The following is a 23,262-nucleotide window of genomic DNA, read 5'->3' as shown; positions in this document are numbered from 1 at the left end:
AACTATATTCAATACCCTATGATAAACCATAATGGAAAAGAATATGACAAAGAATGTATATATATGTATAACTGAGTCACTCTGCTGTACAGCAGAAATTAACACGACATGATAAATCAACTATACTTCAATTTAAAAAAATCAGCATGCCCCTTTCTTAGAAAGACAACATGGTAGTCACTTCTGTTGTTTGCCAGTGTTGGGGAGGGGGAAATTTCCCCCTCTACCCCTTGAGTTCTTGTGGCTGGACTAATAATAACATTGACACAAGACAGACTAACAGTAAGACAGGTAACCAACCAGGACCTACTGTATAGCACAGGGAACTCTACTCAATATTCTGTAATAACATATATGGAAAAAGAATCGGAAAAAGAATGGATATATGTATATGTATAACTGAATCACTTTGCTGTATACCTGAAACTAACACAACATTGTAAATCAACTATACTTAAAAAAAAACCCAAAAACAAAAAACCCAAGGACTTCCCTGGTGGTCCACTGGTTAAGACTCCTCGATCCCAATGCAGGGAGCTCGGGTTCGATCCCTGGTCAGGGAAATAGATCCCACATGCCTGCCACAACGAAGATCCCTCATGCTGCAACTAAGACCCGGTGTAGCCAAATAAATAAATTTTAAAAATTAAAATAAAATGATGCTCAGAGAGTGAACAAAAGCAGGCAGCTTTTATATATTTTTACACAAACAATAAATTTGTGAGGATTTGACAGGACAAAATCTTAGATGTGGATGCCTAATTAGTAAGGAATTTAATGCAAAGTTTGGGCTTGGGTAGTACCTTTAATTCAAAACAACCAATATGCCATTGAAGCACACTTTGGGGCGGCATGCCTTTTGACCCAACACCAAGGGTCTCCAAATGATCCCCATTTGGGGCACTAGTACATAAATGAACCAAAGAAGGCCTCTGTATATGCGTGTACTTCTTCACAGCAGGCTGAGATCCGTTAGCTCAAAAGCCCATTGGCGCCAAACTCAAATTTTTACACATGCAATTGTTTAAAACATAGACCCAATAAGCAGATTTTTAACTAGTTAGAGCCTGCCTGCTTTGCATACCCCAAGAAACTGCAGCCAGCATCTGCTAGCCATAGGTAAACCCTGTACCACCACAAGACCCCAAACTGCTGCTGTGGGCTGGAGCTCTCTGACCCGAGGCTCCCTGCCTGTGCAGGGGAACAACAGCGCCTAGACCCAGAAGCCTCCTCTTCAATAGCCCTCTTGTTCCCTAGCCCACCGCCCCTTCTGGGTAGCAGCCCCCAGCCCTTTGCCTTTGGCAGGTTTCAAGCAGCGAGGACCCTTCTCACATGCAAACCTATCAAAACAGCCTCCAAAGAAAATTCCTTGTGTGCCACTGCCACCTTGTGGTCATATATTTTTCCTTGCTCAGCGCCAAAATCCCTGACCTCATTAGGGGCCCAATACGACGGCACTCGCGGGCTTTGTTGTCTGTCCTGGATGATGAGTCGTGGATGGCAGTGGCGAGTGTCACTCTGTTCCCAGCTTTCTGTTCCACCTGACACAGTGACCAGCAACGCTTGAGAAGAGATTCTGGCCTCTCCATCAGTCTGGGTACCTGAGCGAGAGAATGAACAGCGCCCCCTGCCGGCTGTCTCCACTATTGGCTCCCTGCCCCGCCTGGCTCCAGGCACCTCTCCTAAGAGCCAATCAACGTTACCGTCTTTTTTTTTTTTTTTTTTTTTTTGGCCTTGCTGCGTGGCTAGGGATTGAACCCGGGCCATGGCAGTGAAATCCCCGAGTCCTAAGCACTGGACCGCTAGGGAATTCCCAATGTTACCGTCTTTTTGTGCACCTGTTTCAGTCAATTAGGACTTTTATAACAAAATACCCTAGACTGGGTGGCTTGAACAACAGAAACTTATCACTCACAGTCTGGAGGCTGGGAAGTCTGAGACCAGAGTGCAAAGAATGGTTTTGGTGACAGCCCTTCCCTGGCTTGCAGACAGCTGCAGGGGGAGGGGGAGGGGGAGGGAGATCTCACCTCTCTCATTACAAGGGCACTAATCCCATCATGGGGGCTCCACCCTCATGACCTCATCCTAATTACCTCCTAAAGGCCCCATAATACCAGCACATCTAGAGCTAGGGCTTCAACATAAGAATTCGGGGGAGATACAGACAGCCTCATAACAGCATGCTTCTGGAGATCTTGTATCCATTGCTTATATCTAAAGAAGTATCGAAAGTTCATGCCATGGTAAGGGGGTGGTTCTGCTATGGCATCCTGGAAACTTTTCACATATTCATTTAGTCAGAGGCTTGAACTGGAGCCAATCTGAGTCTTGGCAGAAAGCTTAAAAAAAAAAAAAGCTTATGATCCTCCTGGAACATGAGAAAATGAGAGGCTTGTGAGCAGCTGCTATCTCCCATCTCCCACTCACTTACTTTTTTTTTGGCTGCACCGCGTGGCTCAGTTCCCCAACCAGGGATTGAACCCAGGCCACAGCAGTGAAAGCCCAGAATCCTAATCACTACGCCACCAGGGAACTCCCTCCTACTCACCTTTTTATCTTCCCTGGAGGCTTTCATGAGACAGTTTCTCATTGCTTCCTGGGTTCTGATGAGATGTCTTTCTGCCCAGTACCCCTCAGATTGGAGCTGCAGAATATAAAAATGCTTAGCTGTAGTCTAGATTTGACTCTTATACTATAACAAAAAGGTATTTGGTCTTTGTTCCTGGCTGCTGGCACAGAGCTCCTACAACCCTTGTAATTTCCTGAGTGAGGGTGGTGGGAGTGCCTTGTGTTCTAATGAGGCCACTCTTGGTGGGTCTCTAGGGGCTGGTCATCAGAAAGACCAAGTCTTGATTAGAAGCGTGGAACTTTCATCACCACCCCCAACTTCCAGAGAGGGGAGAGCGGCTGGAGATTGAGTTAATCACCAATAGTTTAATCAATCATGTCTATGTAATGGAACCTTCATAAAAACCCCTAAACAAAGGATGAAGATCTTTCTGAGTCATAAAACTGATTTAAGGAATCTGGTTAGATAAAGTGCCGAGATGAAAGCATTCCCAAGAACATCAATCTTGTTTTCTGGTGGAATGTGGAGAATTACATGAGTATTCATAACTCGTACCAAATTGTCCTCTGTTGAAATAAGTTCACACACAGAAATGGTATTTGAACAAAAGAGTCTCATAAGAATCTCGACTTAAAAAAAAATCATTGCCACATCTTTTGAAAATAACTTTCCAAGAAACACCTGTAATTATAATTGGTTTTCCTCCTTGATAATTTGTTGCCTTGTTGACTTTCCTCTGTTCCTAAATGGTAAGACAAGTAAGACCTATCAAGACAACAGAGCCTCAGGACTATTTTTGCTCTTCTTCCAAAAGAAGGATGGAAGAAACGATAAAAACCTGTGATTTGCTTGGTTTCTCATTTTAACAAAAGATTGAGAATTTCTTTTTATTTAAATTAGCATATCTATCAAATGCAGTTTGTAGACTTGTAGTTTAAAGATTTGGATCCTGATTTTTTTTAAAAAACTGGACATTTTTGAGATCACTGGGGAAATTTGAATACTGCCTGGATATCAGATAGTATCAAGGAAGTACTGTTGGTTTTCCTAGTGCGATACTGCTGTGGTGGTTATATATTTTTTAAAAAGATTCTCATCTAATAAAGACATCTGTGTACTAACATATTTTGGGATTAAAAAGATGAGTTTAAAACAAAAAACCTCTTCCACTGGAGGAAAAAGAAAAAAGGATGAGTTCACAAGAAAAATCACTCAATAAAATTTACCTATTACTTTAATAACTACTATTATAATTATAGCATATCAGGCATAAGCACAATCCTGGCCCACATCCCTCCACCCTCGAAGGCAACCATAGCTTGGTCCATTTCTGAGCAGAAAGCTGCAAAACTGGATCTGGGATCATTTTTCCAGACACTTTTGGGGTTTTAGTTTGAGGTCCCCAAATCATTCAAAGTCTACACCCTTGTCTTTTCTCCATTATCAGGAGATCTATGGTTCTCAATTTATGGTAAAGAAGGAAGCAGTAAAACACTGGTCAGGGGCTTCCCTGGTGGTGCAGTTATTGAGAATCCATCTGCCAATGTAGGGGACACAGGTTCGAGCCCTGGTCTTGGAAGATCCCATATGCCACGGAGCAACTAAGCCTGCGCGCCACAACTACTGAAGCCTGCGTGCCCTAGAGCCCATGCTCCACAACAAGAGAAGCCAACACAATGAGAAGCCCGCGCACTGCAACGCGGGGGCTACTCTTTGTTGCGGTGCGCGGGCTTCTCACTGCGGTGCCTTCTCTTGTTGCAGAGCACGGGCTCTAGGCACGTGGGCTTCAGCAGTTGTGGCACATAGGCTCAGTAGTTGTGGTGCACAGGCTTATCTGCTCCGCGGCATGTGGAATATTCCCAGACCAGGCATTGAACCTGTATCCCCTGCATTGGGAGCACAGACTCTTAACCACTGGGCCACCAGGGAAGTCCCCCAGGCGGGCTTCTTAGTTGCGGCTCCAGGGCTCCTTAACATGGCTCGCTGGCTCCTTAGTTGAGGCACTTGGGCTCCTTAGTTGTGGCATGTGAACTCTTAGTTGCGGCATGCATGTGGGATCTAGTTCCCTGACCAGGGATCGAACCTGGGCCCTCAGCATTGGGAACATGGAGCCTTATCCACTGGACTGCCAGGGAAGTCCCAACATAACACTATTATATATAAAATAAACAACAAGGTCATACTGTATAGCACAGGGAACTATATTCAGTATCTTGTAATAACCTATAATGGAAAAGAATAGATAACTAACAAGAACCTGTTGTATAACACAGGGAACTCTACTCAACACTCTGTAATGCCCTATATGGGAAAAGAATCTAAAAAAAAGAGTGGATACATGTATATGTATAACTGATTCACTTTGCCGTACACCTGAAACTAACACAACACTGTAAATCAACTCTACTCCAAAAAAAATTGTTTTAAAACTATAATGGAAAAGAATATGAAAAAATGTGTGTGTGTGTGTGTATATATATATGTATAACGGAATCACTTTGCTGTATACCTGAAAGTAACACAACATTGTAAATCAACTATACTTCAATTTAAAAAATTTTTTTTAAAAAGATATGGATTGGACACTTAGCACCCAGCTGTGCTCTTCTTCTACGTGATCAAGACAGAGAACTGAGAAGATAACGACTTTCTCACACAGATTCAAGGTTTTTAATCTCATGTCACTGTACGAACCTAAAGTCATTTTTCATCTCTTAGAAAAATCCTGCAGAAGTAGTTCTTGTCCTCGTTCTGCATTTGAGGAGCCCGAGATGGACAGCTGACATGACGTGCCAAGCCCACTCAGCTACTCAGTGGAGAAGCGGAATTCAAATTCTGGTCTGTGCAGTTCCCAAGACCCTGATTTTCCACCGAGCCATACTAGGAAATTTAAAAGGTCTCCGTTTGGGGGAGTAAAGGGCGGAGAGTGAATGAAGGGCGCAGCGGTTGGGAAAACCTCAAGAAGACAAGTGAACAGTGGATCCAGCGATTTTCGTAGGTGTTGGCAATGCCTCTCCCGTCGCGGAGCACAGGCTCCGGACGCGCAGGCTCAGCGGCCATGGCTCACGGGCCCAGCCGCTCCGCGGCACGCGGGATCCTCCCGGACCGGGGCTCGAACCCGCGTCCCCTGCACCGACAGGTGGACTCTCAACCGCTGCGCCACCAGGGGAGCCCGGCAATCTTTTTATGTAAAGGGCCAGAAAGTCACAGAGGCTCAGTGGCCCACAGGGTCTCTGTTGCAACTTCTCAACGCCTGTTAGAACTGGGGGGGGGGGGGGTTTGAGGTGGGGGGGCATCAGAAAGTCAAGAGAGGGGAATTCCCTGGTGGTCCAGTGGTTAGGTCTCCGAGCTTCCATTGCAGGGGGCATGGGGCATGGGTTCCATCCCTGGTTCGGGAACTAAGATCCCTCAAGCCAAGCAGTGTGGCCAAAAAAAAAGAAAGAAAAAAAGAAAAAGAAAAAAAAGATAAAAGATATAGTGTTGGTGGAGGTGCAGAAAAGGGAACCCTCATACCCCGCTGGTGGGCATGAAAACTGGGGCAACTGTTATCAGAAACAGTACAGAGGTTCCTCAAAAAATTAAAACTAGAACCACCATAGGATCCAGCAACCCTACTTCTGGGCTTGTATGTGTCAACCCTACTCCTGGCTCCAGTAGTGTAGATGTGTCCGTCCCAGTCTCCCAATTCCTCCCACCCTACACCTTCCCCCTTGGTGTCCATACATTTGTTCTCTATGTCTCTATTCCTGCTTTGCAAATAAAGTCATCTATACCATTTTTCTAGATTCCATATACATGTGTTAATATATGATATTTTTCTCTTTCTCTGTATGACACTCTCTAGGTCCATCCACGTCTCTACAAATAACCCAGTTTTGTTCCTTTTATGGCTGAGCAACGTTCCATTGTATGTATGTACCACACCTTCTTTATCCATTCCTGTTGATGGCGTTTAGGTTGCTTCCATGTCCTGGCTATTGTAAAAAGTAATTTCAATTTTAGATTTTTGAGATTTACTTTGGGGCACCAAGGAGATTACTCCTGGCCAGCTGTAATGTCAGAGATACATTTAGACCATTCTATGAGAGCAGAAAGAAATATCTCAGGGCAGAAGACTACGTTTACAGCAGCTAGATGTACTCTCACAGGGTGAGGGTCTCCCCACCTCTTTCCCCCACTCTTCACTTGATGTGGGTAGTTATGGTCTTGGAAGGAGACTGCAACACACGGCAAGGAATTGGGGGAATCACTGTAATTCCTGGAGCTTCAATAATCTTTGCAAACGACTCTCTTCACATACGGCTTCAACTCAGTCAGTCAACATGTATTTACTGAACATTTGCCAAAATCTAGGCACTTTCTAAACACTGAGGATGTAATCCCTGCCCTCAAGGGGCTTAACTTCTAGACTCCAGATATCTCTTTTTTTAAAATTGGAGAATAGTTGCTTTATAATGTTGTTAGTTTCTGCTGTTCAGCAAAGTGAATCAGCTGTATGTGTACATATCCCCTCCTTTTTGGATTTCCTACCCATTTAGGTCACCACAGAGCACTGAGTGGAGTTCCCTGTGCTATACAGTAGTTTCTCATTAGTTATCTATCTTATACATAGTAGTGTGTATATGTCAGTCCCAATCTCCCAATTCCTCCCACCCCCCCTTCTCCCCTTGGTGTCCATACGTTTGTTCTCTATGTCTGCGTCTCTATTTCTACTTTGCAAATAGGTTCTTCTGTACCATTTTTCTAGATTCCACCTATATGTGTTAATATATTTGTTTTTCTCTTTCTGACTTACTTCACTCTGTATGACAGGCTCTAGGTCCATCCATGTCTCTGCAAATGGCATGATATCATTCCTTCTTATGGCTGAGTAATATTCCATTGCATATATGTACCACATCTTCTTTATCCATTCATCTGTTGATGGACACTTAGGCTGCTTCCATGTCCTGGCTATTGTAAATAGTGCTGCAGTGAACACTGGGGTGATGCATCTTTTGGAATTCTGGTTTGTAAACAGTGCTGCAGTGAACACTGGGGCAATGCATCTTTTGGAAATTCTGGTTTTCTCTGGGTGTGTGCCCAGGAGTGGCTCCAGATATCTTATGATTTCAAGAGCATCAGGAATAATAGGTGTCATCAAACCCTAAGTGCTTTTTTGCCAACCAAGTGGTTTTTGTCATCACTGATGTCTCTAGAAGCCATGGCACCAGGGGAGGGGAGGGGTACTATACTTTCTACAGTGTTGACACACTCAGGACACACCCTGGGTGACGCACTTTGGTGACAAAGAAGATCAGGAGTGAAGTCTAGTGTCTCTTGTCCTCTCCCCGACCATGCAATCTAGAGATGACATCACAGGATAGTATAGAAGAATAAGATGGATAAGAGATGGGTGGTGGGGAGAAATGGGTGGGTTCTGGGGCAAAATGGCAGGACCATTCAACATCCAGGGGCATTGTGCTGTGTGTACTACCAGACAAGAGCCCCCTTCTTGGCCTCACAACCCAGTGATCACCTTGAGATTTGGGTGGCAGGTAAGGTTTTGCATGATTTGAGGACTTTTTTTTTTTTTAATTTATGTGATTGACTAGTCATCCCGACTCTCATTTCTACATCACTTGCACTATCTCCTCTTTTTAACATCTTTGCTTTCTTAACTTCCTACTTCTTTGCTTTTTTTAAAATATAAATTTATTTATTTTTGGCTGCATTGGGTCTTCATTGCTGCGCGCGGGCTTTCTCTAGTTGTGGTGAGCAGGGGCTACTCTTCGTTGCAGTGCACAGGCTTCTCACTGCGGTGGCTTCTCTTGTTGCGGAGCACGGGCTGTAGGCGCATGGGCTCAGTAGTTGTGGCTCGCGGGCTCTAGAGCGCAGGCTCAGTAGTTGTGGTGCACGGGCTTAGCTGCTCCGTGGCATGTGGGATCTTCCTGGAGCAGGGCTCGAACCCATGTCCCCTGCATTGGCAGGTGGATTCTTAACCACTGAGCCACCAGGGAAGTCCCCCCCATGTCTATTTTAGATTGCATTTTTCTCTTCAATTATATTCCCATTTTAACATGTATATGAAATCATTATAGATTCACAGGAAGCTGAAAAAAATAGTTCAGATACTTAATGGTCCATTATTCACCCATAACAATAAAAAGTACAAGAAGTTGATATTAGGCAGATGACATGATACTCTACACAGAAAACCCTAAAGCCTCCACACAAAAACTATTAGAACTAATAAATGAATTCACCAAAGAGGTGAAAGAATCAATGAATTAGCCAGAGGTGAAAGACCTATACTCTGAAAACGACAAAACGCTGATGAAGGAAACTGAAGATGCTTCGAAAGAATGGAAAGATATCACATGCTCTTGGATTAGAAGTATTAATAGTCAAAATGGTCATACTACCCAAAGCAATGTACAGATTTAATGCAATCCCTATCAAAATACCCATGACATTTCTCAGGATCTAGAACAAACACTCCTAAAATTCATATGGAACCACAAAAGACCCCGAATTTGTAAAGCAAGCTTGAGAAAAAAGAACTAAGCTGGAGGAGAAAAGAACAAAGTTGGAGAAAAAAGAACAAACCCTTGCAGACTTCAGACTATACGACAAAGCTACAGTAATCAAAAGAGCATGGTACCAGCACAAAAACAGACACATAGATTAATGTAACAGAATAGAGAGCCCAGAAATAAACCTGCACATTTATGGTCAATTAATTTATGACAAAAGAGGCCATATACAACGGAGAAAAGACAGTTTCTTCAATAAGTCGTGCTGGGAAAACTGGATAGCTACATGTAAAATAATGAGATTAGAACATTTCTAGGGAACTATATTCCACATCCTGTGATAAACCATAACGGAAAAGAATATAAAAAAACAATGTATATAGGTATATAACTGAGTCACTTTCCTGCACAGCAGAGATTGGCATAACATTGTAAACCAGCTAGACTTCAATAGGAACTTCCCCAGTGACACAGTGGATAAGAATCCGCCTGCCAACGCAGGGGACATGGGTTCGAGCCCCTGTTCCAGGAAGATCCCACATGCCACACAGCAACTAAGCCCATGCGCCACAACTACTGAGCCTGTGCTCTAGAGCCCGCGAGCCACAACTACTGAGCCCACAAGCCGCAACTACTTGAGTCTGTGCGCCTAGAGCCCGTGCTCCGCAACAAGAGAAGCCACCGCGATGAGAAGCCCACTCGCCGCACCTAGAGAAAAGCCTGCACGCAGCAATGAAGACCCAATGCAGCCAAAAATAAATAAATAAATTTATTAAAAAAAAAAAAAGACTCTGCAAAAAGAAATCCTTGGGGCTGGATTTGTCAATTCTGTGCACTGGAGTTTTTAACTGTGAGAAATAAATATTTGTTGGTTAAGCCACCCTGTCTACGGTATTCTTTTAGAGCAACCTGAGCTGACAAAGACACATACAAATGCAGCTGTACATGGGGCAGGGGAGGAATGGGTGTTTTCCCTTTTCCATTGGATTTTTTTAAAAAATTAAAGTGGATCCCCACTTGAAGATTCCCCTTACTGGGCTGTGGGAACCCCCAAAGGCTCAAGTTCTAAGCATACTCCCACCCCACTCTGCTGCCATCCCCCTGTCTTTTTTTCTCTGCCAACTTTTTTTTATGCGCACGCTCCCAAACCTTAGCAGCAAGTCAGCTCTGCTAAGAGAAACCAAAACCTTGTGCTACAGCGCCACCTTCTGGAAAATGAAAGAAAGGCTCCCAAATATCAATCTCTTGAACACTTGGAATCAAAGTAAGCAAAGCCTTGGAGGTGACGTCAGCATCATGGTGGTGTGAGGTGCTCCCTTTGTCTCTCCCCTTCAACCTCAACCAGTAAAACATCCGTAACTCAGGAAGGGTTCCTCTGCTTAACACACCAGGGTGCTGGAGAGTTTCACACATCTGTATATCTAAAGGGGGGGGGGGATGGAACATGTAGAAGAGGTGAAACCAGGTGAACAGTGGAGGTGGTGCCCACAATCCAGGTGACCCTGGACACAGCAGAGGCACCTGCTATCCCAACAGCCCAGGGTGCGATGCTAGTGACAGCAGTGACATCATCAGCAGCAAGGCACCAGTGACCACATAGGCACAAGCAGTGACAACAAGGGCACCAGGCAACACCTCTGGCAAAGGCTGCTGGGGGGCGATTCTCAAATATAGCCAGAGGCAGCTCAAGTAAGACAAACAAAAAAGTTGTGCTATAGCACCACCTACCGAAAAAAGAGTGTCCTCTAATTACTAACCTGTTGAATCGTTAGAATCAAGTAAAAAAAAAAAAAAAAAAAAAAGAAGCTTTACCTACAAAACAAAGGTGTTTGCTACTTCAAATGCACCAGCAGAGGACCAACTCATCAAGCACCATGAAAGACAGTAAAACAGTATTACAAAAAGAAAATGACAATTCTCCAGAAACAAACTTAAAGTCATGGAATACTGTGATCTAACTGACAGAGAATTCAAAATAGTTGTCATGAAGAAACTTAACAAGCTACAAGAAAACTCAGAAAGGCAGTTCAATGAGCTCAGGAATAAAATTAATGCACAATGGATGGACTTAGAGATTGTCCTACCAAGTGAAGTGAGTCAGACAGAGAAAGACATATATCATGTGACATGATATCACTTATATGTGGAATCTAAAAAAATGATACAAATGAACTTATTTACAAAACAGAAACAGACTCACAGACTTAGAAATAAACTCATGGTTACCAAAGGGGTAAGGGGGGGAGGGATAAATTAGGAGTTTGGGATTAACATATACATACTACTATATATAAAACAGATAATCAACAAGGACCTACTGTATAGCACAGGGAACTCTACTCAATACTCTGTAATGACCTCTATGGGAAAAGAATCCGAAGAAGAATAGATACATGTATATGTATAACTGAGTTGCTTTGTTGTACACCTGAAACTAACACAACATTGTAAATCATCTATACTCCAATAATAACAAAAGAAAAAGACTGAGTACTAAGTGCTGGCAAAAAAATAAAAATAAAAATAATGAATAGAAGGAATACTTTATCAAAGAGATTAAAACACTAAAAAAGAACCAAACAAATTCTGGAGCTGAAAAACTCAATAAATGAGATGAAAAATGCATTAGAAAGCACTAGACATTGATCAGACCATATGGAAGACAGAATTAGCAGGATCAAAGAAACCTAGAAATGATACAGGTAGAAGAGGAGAAAGAACTAAGATGCTGAAAAATGAGGAAATTCTACAATAACTATCTGACTTCATTATGAAGGGGAACATTAGGATAATGGGTATCCCAGAAGAAGAGAGGGAGAAGGCAGCAGAGAGTTTATTTAAAGAAATAATAGCTGAGAACTTCCCAGATCTGGGGAAGGAACTGTATGTCCCTGAAGCTAAGAGAACACCTTATTAACTCAACGCAAAAAAGACCATCTCCAAGGGGGCTTCCCTGGTGGTGCAGTGGTTAAGAATCTGCCTGCCAGTGCAGGGGACAGGGGTTCGAGCCCTGGTCTGGGAGGATCCCACATGCCGCGGAGCAACTAAGGCCGTGCACCACAACTACTGAGCCTGTGCTCTACAGCCCAAGAGCCACAACTACTGAGCCCACGTGCCACAACTACTGAAGCCCGTGCACCTAGAGCCTATGCTCCACAACAAGAGAAGCCACCGCAACGAGCAGCCCAAGCACCTCAACGAAGAGCAGCCCCCGCTCGCCGCAACTAGAGAAAAGCCTGCATGCAGCAATGAAGACCCAATGCAGCCAAAAATTAAAAAAAAAAAAAAAAAGACCTTCTCCATTATACTAAAACTGTCAAAAGTCAATGATAAAGAAAGAATTTTAAAGGCAGTCAGGGAATAAGGATGGTAATCTACAAAGGAACTAGGCTATCTGTAGCAGAAGCTACAGGCGAGGAGACAGTGGAATGACAGTCTCAAAATACTGAAAGATTAAAAAATGTGTCAAACGTGCCCAAGAATACTCTATCCAGCAGAGTTATCTTTCCAATATGAATTAGAAATAAAGGGGGACACAGAGTTTTGAGGGCATTAGCCCACTGTGGCCCCCTTTGCTTGGCAAAGCAATAAAGCTATTCTTCCTGTCAAAAAAAAGAAAAGAAACAAGCCTTTCCCAGACAGAAAAAAGCTGACAGAGTTCAACACCAGACCTTCCTTACAAAAAATGTTGAAAGGAGCTCTTCTACCTGAAACAAAAAGGCAAAAGTACACAAAACGTTGAGGAAGGTGATAAACAGATGGATACAGCAGAGAATTGCAACTCTAGGGCTTCCCTGGTGGCGCAGTGGTTGCGCGTCCGCCTGCCGATGCGGGGGAACCGGGTTCGCGCCCCGGTCTGGGAGGATCCCACATGCCGCGGAGCGGCTGGGCCCGTGAGCCATGGCCGCTGCGCCTGCGCGTCCGGAGCCTGTGCTCCGCAACGGGAGGGGCCACAGCAGAGAGAGGCCCGCATACCGCAAAAAAAAAAAAGAAAATTGCAACTCTATATCACAGTAGGGTTTTAAACACTTAATTACAGCACAAAGGTTAAAAAGGAAAAAGTAGTACAAATAACTATACCCACTTCAATTTGGCAACAAGCTCACAACATAAAAAGGGATAATCTGAGACAACAAAAACAGAAAAGGGAAAGAGGAAAAGGATAGAACCCATATAGGCAAATGAAGATAAGATGGTATCAGCAGAAAAAGGACTATTTCATCTATGGGATGTTTTATACAAACCTCATGGGAACCACAGCACATAAATCTAGAGTAGAGACATGAAATATAAAAAAAAAAGAGGAAACTAAGAAAAATATCATAGAAAAGCACTAAACTAAAATGGCAGATAGAAACCCACACAAAAATAAACAACAGAGATACAGAGCAACCAGGAAACAAAAGATAAAGTGGCAGGACTAAGTTCTCCTCTATCAATAATTACCCTAAATGTAAATGAATTGAATTCACCAATCAAAAGACATGGAGTGGCTGGATGTATTAAACAAAAACCCAAGACCCAACTATATGCTTCCTCCAAGAGACTCATCTCTGGGTTTCTAAAAACAAATGCTGGCTCAAAGTAAGGGATGAAAGATGATACTCCAAGCAAATGTCAGCCAGAAGAAAGTGGGTGTAGCCATACTCATATCAGACAAAATAGACTTCGAGCCAAAAAAGGTAACAAGAGACAATAATGGACATTATGTAATCACAAAGGGAACAATTCATCAAGAAAACATAACAGCTATCAATACAAATGCACCTAACATAGGAGGAACAAAATATATAAAGCAATTTTTTTAAATGAATTTATTTATTTATTTATTTTTAATTTTTGGTTGTGTTGGGTCTTTGTTGCTGCACGTGGGCTTTCTCTAGTTGCGGCAAGCGGGGGCTACTCTTCGTTGCGGTGCACGGGCTTCTCACTGCGGTGGCTTCTCTTGTTGCGGAGCACGGGCTCTAGGCGCACAGGCTCAGTAGTTGTGGCATGTGAGCTCAGTAGTTGTGGCTCGCGGACTCTAGAGTGCAAGCTCAGTAGTTGTGGCGCACGGGGCTTAGTTGCTCCACGGCATGTGGGATCTTCCTGGACCAGGGCTCGAACCCGTGTCCCCTGCATTGGCACGCGGATGCTTAACCACTGCGCCACCAAGGAAGTCCCAATTTTTTTTAAATAAAGCAATTATTAACAGATCTAAAGGGAGTAAGTGACAGCAACACATTAATAGTAGGGGACGTTAACACCCCACTTACATCAATGGATAGATCATCCAGACAGAAAGTCAACAAGGAAACTATAGCCTTAAACAAAATATTAGAACAAATGAATTTGACAGATCTGTACAGAACATTCCATTCAAATGCAGCAGAATACACATTCTTCTCAAGTGAACATGGAACATTCTCAAGCATAGACCATAGGTTGGGACACAAAACATATCTCAATAAATTTAAGAAGACTGAAATCATATCAAGCATCTTTTCCAACCACAGTGGTATGCAGCTAGGAATCAACTAAAGAAGAAAGCTGGAAAAATCACAGATATATGGAGACTGAACAACATGCTACTGAATAACTATTGGGTCAGTAAAGAAACCAAAGGAGAAATTTTTAAATACCCGAAGATAAATGAAAATGAAAATATAACATACAAAAATCTATGAGATGCAACAAAAGCTAAACTTCTAAAAGTAAAATTTATAGCAATACAGGATTACCTCAAGAAACAAGAAAAATCTCAAAAAACAATCTAACTTTACACTTAAAGTAATTTAAAAAAGAACGAACAAAGCCCAAAGTCAGTAGAAGGAAAGAAATAATAAAGATAAGAACAGAAAGAAATTAAATAGAAACTAAAAAGACAACAGAAAAGATCAATGAAACTAAGAGCTGGTTCTTTAAAAAGATACACAAAACTGACAAACCTTTAGCCAGACTCACTAAGAAACAAAGAGAGAAGGCTCGTAAACAAAATCAGAAACGAAAGAGGAGAAATTACAATGGATACCACAGAAATACATTTTTCCAAAGAGGACATCCAAATGGCCAACGGGCACATGAAAAGATGCTCGACATCACTATTAGGGAAATGCAAATTCAAACCACAACGAGCTATCACCTCACACCTGTTAGAAGTGCTATCATCACGAAGACAGGAGACAACAGGTGCTGGTGAGGATGTGATGAAAAGGGAACCCTATACAGTGTTGGAGGGGATCTAAATTGGTCCAACCACTATGGAAAACAATATGGAGGTTTCCTCCCCAATTAAAAATAGACCTACCATATGATCCAGCAATTCCACTCCTGGGTATATACCCAAAGGAAACAAAAACAGGATTTTGAGGAGATATCTGCACTCCCATGTTTATCACAGCATTATTCACAATAGCCAACATAACGGAAACAATCCAAACTGATCAACAACAGATGAATGGGTAAAAAGATGTGGTATATATACACAGTGGAATATTATGCGGCCATGAGAAAGGAGGACATACTGCCATTTGCGACAACATGGGTGGACCGTGAACTCATTAAGCTAAGTGAGGTAAGTCAGACAGAGGAAGTAAGTGCTCTATGAAATCACTCACTTATAAGTGGAATCTAAAAAAGTCAAACCTGTAGAAAATAGAGAGTAAAATTGTGTTACCAGGGGCTGGGGGCTAAGATTGATGGTGTTTAAGGGTACATATTTGTAAGGAGTAGTAAATAAGCCATAAAGATCTGATGCACAGTAAAACGAACATAAACAGTAACACTATCGTATAATTATGTAATGTGACAAATATTGTTACAACGTATATAAATGTATCAAAGTAACAGCTGTACACCTTAAATTTACACAATATTACATGCGAAATTTATTCAATTAAAAAAATTGACATGACGGAGTGACCACGCCTAGCATGTCCTATTTTAAGACTTTTAAAAGTATCAAATTGGCAGGGCTTCCCTGGTGGCGCAGTGGTTGACAGTCCGCCTGCCGATGCAGGGGACACGGGTTCGTGCCCCGGTCCGGGAGGATCCCACGTGCCGCGGAGCGGCTGGGCCCGTGAGCCGTGGCCGCTGAGCCTGCGCGTCCGGAGCCTGTGCTCCGCAACGGGAGAGACCACGACGGTGAGAGGCCCGCGTACAGCAAAAAATAAATAAATAAATAAATAAAAAGTATCAAATTGGCTACAGTAACAGCGAACTCTCGAGAGAAAAAGAACCCCTTGCATATTTAGGGAGCTCTTTGGGATGCCACACCCAAAGCACCTGAAATCAAAGAACCCCCTCTCCTCCCGGCAAGCCAAGCCGGAGGCAGCGGGAGAGGGGAGGTGGCCCTCCCCCACCCCCAGCGCCGTGAAGGGCGCCGCCAGCCCCACCTGCTGGGCCCCCCGCCGCCCCCCCCTCAACGCCACCTGCTCGGCCCTCCGCGCCCAGGCCCGACAGAGGCGACGGGGTGCACCTCGAGGGCGCGCGCGGCCGCTTCCGACGGCGGGGCTCGAGAGCATCCACCACCCCCCCTCCCCGATAACGGCCGCTCATCTAGCGACTCCGGTTGTCACCAGGGAGCTCGCGGCAGATACTCACCCGTTGGGGATACTGTTCTTCCTCACCATGATGCGAGAGGTGTGAGGCTCCTACTCCCCAGGAATCCCACTCTCAGGCTTCTTCTAGAACATACAGCGGATCAGCTGCGGCCGCGGGCGTGCACATCCGGGAGGCTGGTGAGCAGACGGTGCTCACAGGTTACCGAAGGCGCACGCGTCGCGCGCGCCGAGCAGAAGGCGGAGGGGCGCACAGCGCATGCTCCAGGGCCGCCTTGCCCGGCGCGCCCTGGAGAGCAAGCGCGAGGCTGAGGATGTTGGGTGGGCGCGTAGGGAGCGGTGAGGGTGGGTTGGTGACCTCTCCTAGTCCGCGGTATGTGGTGTGTCCTGCATTCGCTGCCCAGAGAGAGCAAAAGTGCACTGTCCATCCAGATGAATGTCATACTGCCCGTTGGAGCGCCCCCCCAACCCCGGCCGACCATCCCTGTTAAATACTCCAGTATTTGCCTGGTGGGAGCTCTGCTCAATGGAAAAACTCAGCTCCGTGTCCCTCCCCCACCCCACCCCCAGCTCCCGGTAACCAGGGCCAGACCCGCACGGGTCGCTGGGACTTGTCGTCCTCAGGGCCTGGCCTACACGCTGTGCAACTCCTTTGGGAATTAGCCGTGCTTGATATGCGTCAAATCCGGGTCCGTATGATTTAACGAGGGCCTACTGTGTACTGAACACCTTGCTAGGATTGGTGGGAAGTAGATGAGTTCAGGCCCCAGCTCTCGTCCTCACATTAGGTTAAGCAGAAAGGTGAATTTGCGAAGTACAATGTAATGAAGAAAAATTACGAATTATAGTGCTGTTGGAGGTCACGGAAGGGCCAGAGTCAGAACTTCCTGGAAGATGTGGGGTTTCAATCAGGCTTTGAAACCTGTACCGATCTAGGTTAGGCAGACATTGCAAAAACCAGAGGATGGAGGTGGCAGGGAGTATAAAGGAGAGTTTGATCTGGTTATCTGGAAGGCTAAAGGGGAGAGTGGTGAGCAGGGCTCAGTTGGGGAAGTGGACGCTTTCAGAAAGGGCCTCCGTTTTGAGTTCCTCTGCAGTGGAGACTCATAACTACAGGCACTCGGAGAGTGCCCCCTGCCCCAAAAAAAAGAAAGAAAAGAAAGACATTTGCTATTCCAAGAAATCAAACCCAGAAAAAGTAAATAAAATGTCATTTTGCATTATTAATTTGACAGTCTTTAATGCTAAAATCTAATGTTAAATAGAATTTGGAAAAATGATACATCATCAGTTTTTAGAATGATAAATCAATACTAGTTACTAAGGGCAACTGGGTTATGAAGCTCATCCCCGCCCCCCAACATTTATAGCGTTCCACCTGAGAACTTAAATCCCAGTAGCTTACCCTAAGGAATAATTAAGGCTGTCCAAAAGAATTACAAGCTGTTAATTTTTATTATGATTATAGTAGCAAATGAGTTGGAAGTAATATAAATGTACAGGAGTAGGAGGTTGGTTAGTTACAAGTTTTTACTTTTATAGAGTGGAGGACGATTCAGCAATTTAAATCATGTTATGGAACATAAAAATAAAATTTCAATGTTCCAAGAAGATATGATAATGTATAAACTAATAAAAGAACCAAAATAAAAAATTAAATCATGTTGTGGAAGCAACTTATAACCATGTGTGGGGAAGCATTCATTGGCACGAAACACTTTAAGTTTTATAGGTTTATGACAAAATAAGATAACAGTTTAGGAGATATAGATATAGATATTTCTTGGGAATTTTTTTCTTATCACTCCCAAATATTTCTAAAGAAGGTGAGCCTTTTTTTTTTTTCCTGGCTGTGTTGGGTCTTCGTTGCTGCGTGCGGGCTTTCTCTAGCTGTGGAGGGCAGGGGCTACTCTTCGCGGGCTTCTCACTGAGGTGTCTTCTTTTGTTGCAGGGCATGGGCTTTAGGCATGTGGGCTTCAGTAACTGTGGCCCATGGGCTCAGTAGTTGTGGCTCGCGGGCTCTAGAGCGCAGGCTCAGTAGTTGTGGCGCACGGGCTTAGTTGCTCCGCGGCACGTGGGATCTTCCCGGACCAGGCCTCAAACCCATGTCTCCTGCATTGGCAGGTGGATTCTTAACCACTGAGCCACCAGGGAAGTCCAACGGTGAGTCTTTTAAAATGAAGACCCTTTGTTTTCTGAGCACAGTGGTGAGCTTGGGTATAAACGTTAAGGAGTCAATTGCTAGATAATCTGAATTGTTCTGCATAAAAATGAGTTAAGAAATTTAGGGTGGGGATTTAAAAAAAAGAATCTAGATGAATGACATCAAGGAAACCAGAAACGTGCACTGCACTGGGAAAAAGAGAAGGGAAATCAGCAGTGGGTGTGTGATATGCAACTCCTCTATCTCCCCTGTCACGTAGTGGACAAAAATCTACATTGACCACTCATGACTTTTGCGGAAGCAGTGAATAGCTGGGAGGAAAGATAAATGGATATAGTTTTAGAGAGGAATCAACTCCCTTAATTCATTAATGTCTCCTCCTTAGCTCCTAGGAAATGGGATTATGCTCTTCCCATTTGGGAAAATAATTGAATGGACACTTTCCAATTTCCCTTGATTACTTTCTCTTCTGTAAAAGAAAGCACATTAAAAACTTAACTGTTTCCAGCAATCCCACTCGTTGGCATATATCCAGAAAAAACTCTAAGTCAAAAAGATACATGCACCCCAATGTTCATAGCAGCCCTATTTACAATAATCAAGACATGGAAGCAACCTAAATGTCTATCGACAGATGAATGGATAAAGAATATGTGGTATACATATATGTGTGGTATGTATATACACAATGGAATACTCCTCAGCCATAAAAAAGAATGAAACAATGCCATTTGCAGCAACATGGATGGACCTAGAGATGATCAAACTAAGTGAAATAAGTCAGACAAAGACAAATATTATATCACTTATATGTGGAATCTAAAAAAATAATACAAATCAACTTATTTACCAAACAGAACAGACTCACAGGCATAGAAAACAAACTTATAGTTACCAAAGGGGGGAGTGGGGAGGGATAAATTAGGAGTTTGGGATTAGCAGATACAGACTATATAAAATAGATAAACAATAAGGTCCTACTGTACAGCACAGAGAACTGTATTCAGTATCTTGTAAAAAGCAACATGAAAAATTATATATATGTAATATACATATATATCTGAATCACTTTGCTGTACACCTGAAACTAACACAACACTGAAAATCAACTATACTTCAATAAAAAAAATAAATTAAAAACCTGACTGTTGCATGACCCATTTGTCAAGGCTTACTAGGGAACAAGTTTGCTCTGTCTCAAAGGCAGAAACATCCATTTCTGTTTTCTTGTTGACTTACCTGCTCTCAGGGCCAGTGAGGGTCCAGCTCATACCAGAGATTGCTACATTTTAGGTGTTAATATGTGCTTGCCCAGCCAGTGTATTGTGTTAATGCCGATTTCCTGGTTTTGATAATGTACTGTAGTTATATCACCATCAGAGGAGAAGCTGACTGATGGGGTACTGAGAACTCCGTACTATTTTTTTGTGACTCTAAAACTATCAATATTTAAGACAGAGAAAGACTAATACTGTATGATATTACTTATATGTGGAGTCTGAAAAATAATACAAATGAATGTGTATAGCAAAACAGAAACAGACTCACCAATAGAGAAAACAAACTAGTGGTTACCAGTGGGGAGAGGGAAGGGGGGAGGGGCAACATCGGGGTGGGGAATTAACAGATACAAACTACTGTGCATAAAATAGATAGGGCTTCCCTGGTGGTGCAGTGGTTAAGAATCCACCTGCCAATGCAGGGGACAGGGGTTCAAGCCCTGGTCCAGGAAGATCCCACATGCCGCGGAGCAACTAAGCCCATGCACCACAACTACTGAGCCTGTGCTCTAGAGCCCATAAGCCACAACTACTGAGCCCACGTGCCGCAACTACTGAAGCCCGCACACCTAGAGCCCGTGCTCCGCAAGAGAAGCCACTGCAGTGAGAAGCCCATGCACCGCAACAAATAGTAGCCCCTGCTCGCCGCAACTAGAGAGAGCCTGTGTGCAGCAACAAAGACCCAACTCAGCAAAAAATAGATAAATACATACATACATTTATGTTTTAAAAAAAGATAAGCAGGACTTCCCTGGTGGCCCAGTGGTTAAGAATCTACCTGCCAATGCAGGGGACATGGGTTCGATCCCTGGTCCGGGAAGATCCCATATACCACAGAGAAACTAAGCCTGCATGCCACAACTACTGAGCCCGCGAGCCACAACTACTGAAGCCCGCGCGCCTAGAGCCCGTGCTCCTCAACAAGAGAAGGCACTGCAATGAGAAGCCCGCGCACCCCAATGAAGAATAGCCCTGCTCACCGCAACTAGAGAAAGTCTGCACACAGCAACGAAGACCCACGCAGCCAAAAATTAAAATAAATAAATAAATAAATACATAAGCAACCAGGATATACTGTATAGCATAGGGAATTACAGCCACTATCTTGTAATAACTTTTAATGGAGTACAATCCTTAAGAATAATAAATCACTATGTGGTACACTTGAAACTAATATTATATTATAGGTCAATTATACTTCAATTTAAAAAAATAGGGACTTCCCTGGTGGTGCAGATCATTCAGACAGAAAATAAATAAGGAAACACAAGCTTTAAATGACACAGTAGACCAGATAGACTTAATTGATATTTTTAGGACATACCACCTGAAAGCAGAAGAATACACTTTCTTTTCAAGTGCACACAGAACATTCTCCAGAATAGATCACATCTTGGGTCACAAATCAAGCCTTGGAAAATTTAAGACGATTGAAATTATATCAAGTATTTTTCCAACCACAAAGCTATGAGATTATAAATCAATTACAGGAAAAAGAACTGTAAAAAACACAAATACGTGGAGGCTAAACAGTGTGCTGCTAAATAACCAACAGATCACTGAAGAAATCAAAGAAGAAATTTTAAAAATACATAGAAACAAATGACATTAGTAGAAGGAAAGAAATCATAAAGATCAGAGCAGAAATAAATGAAATAGAAATGAAGAAAACAACAGCAAGATCAATAAAAATAAAAGTTGGTTCTTTGAGAAGATAAAATTGATAAACCTTTATTTTAGCCAGACTTATCAAGAAAAAAAAGGGAGAGGACCCAAATCAGTAAAATTAGAAATGAAAAAGGAGAGATTACAACTGACACCACAGAAACAGGGGATCGTAAGAGACTACTACAAGCAACTATATGCCAATAAAATGGACAACCTGGAAGAAATGGACAAATTCCTGAAAAGGTACAACTTTCCCAGATTGAACCAGGAAGAATTAGAAAATATAAACAGACCAATCACAGGTAATGAAATAGAAACTGTAATTGAAAATCTTCTAACAGGAGGGGGAACGGTAAGCTGGGACAAAGTGAGAGAGCGGCGTGGACATATATACACTACCAACTGTAAAATCGATAGCTAGTGGGAAGCAGCCACATAGCACAGGGAGATCAGCCCGACGCTTTGTGATGACGTAGAGGGGTGAGATAGGGAGGGTGGGAGGGAGGCGCAAGAGGGAGGGCATATGGGGATATATGTATACGTACAGCTGACTCTATTTGTTGTACAGCAGAAATTAACACATTTTAAACAACTACTGAGCCTGCTCTCTAGAACCCTTGAGCCACAACTACTGAGCCGGCGTGCCACAACTCCTGAAGCCCGTGCGCCTACAGCCCACGCTCCGCAACAAGAGAAGCCACCGCGATAAGAAGCCCACACACCACAACGAAGGGTAGCCCCTGCTCATCGCAACTAGAGAAAACCCACACGCAGCAACGAAGACCCAACGCAGCCTAAAATAAATAAATAAATAAATAATAAAAAAATAAAAATAAGACTATTTAAAAGACAAATTATTTTTAAAGAAAATGTCTTGGGCAGGACTTCAGATGAGACAGGAGAGATCTCAGGGTGGGTGGAGCAACATACACCAGATTTATGAGAAAGCTGTGATCGGTGGCTTCTGGTTTCCTGAGTCAGTTGTGAGAAGGAAGCTGTACACCAGGTCGTGGAGAAGCAAAGTGTCAGAGCAAAACCTCTTGCCCCACATCCTCTGGACAAAGAGGGCAGGAGGGAATTGCAATTGCCCAGTCCAGTTTCTTCCTTTGAACTGTAAGACTGAACACGGCATCTTGGTCCGGGCAGAAGGGACGCTATGATCACAGAATTCCTGTCCCTGCTTTCCCTTGGTGAGTCTCCAGGACGGGGACAGATGGGTTTGGATGGGTGAGAACATTCACGGTGGAGCGGGGGTTAACATGGGGGATGTGACAAGTACAGAAATTATGGCTTCTGTGTGTTGGGTACAATCTACCATCTGTGGTACCCACATGCCCTCGTTTTGGTGCTCACACATAAGGGATGAGGGAGCACAGGTGCAGAGACATGTGGTAATACCCTGGGTTTAATTGGCTGAGACGTGCACAGCTCCGATGGGACTTCCACGTGTGTATCATCCACGTACCACCGTCTTGCCTTGAATGTTCCACTGGCATATAGGAGGGCAGGGTCTACAGGGTGTGAAAAG

At 43.5% G+C, this 23,262-nt stretch overlaps 1 long non-coding RNA gene across 1 annotated transcript; it reads right to left on the bottom strand.

Moving 5' to 3' along the window:
• Positions 1–508: 508 nt before the first annotated feature.
• LOC114484041 (uncharacterized) lies at positions 509–16,797 on the bottom strand. Its single transcript, XR_003676525.2, has 3 exons — positions 16,666–16,797; positions 2,549–2,644; positions 509–2,368 (listed from the first exon to the last, which is right to left on the bottom strand). It is a non-coding gene; the product is annotated as an uncharacterized lncRNA (long non-coding RNA).
• Positions 16,798–23,262: the final 6,465 nt, after the last annotated feature.

The sequence above is a fragment of the Physeter macrocephalus genome, chromosome 17 (assembly GCF_002837175.3).
Source record: "Physeter macrocephalus isolate SW-GA chromosome 17, ASM283717v5, whole genome shotgun sequence".
NCBI lineage: Eukaryota > Metazoa > Chordata > Mammalia > Artiodactyla > Physeteridae > Physeter > Physeter macrocephalus.
The sequence above is the reverse complement of the archived record's forward strand: the minus strand, read 5'-3'. Positions and strand labels throughout refer to the sequence as shown.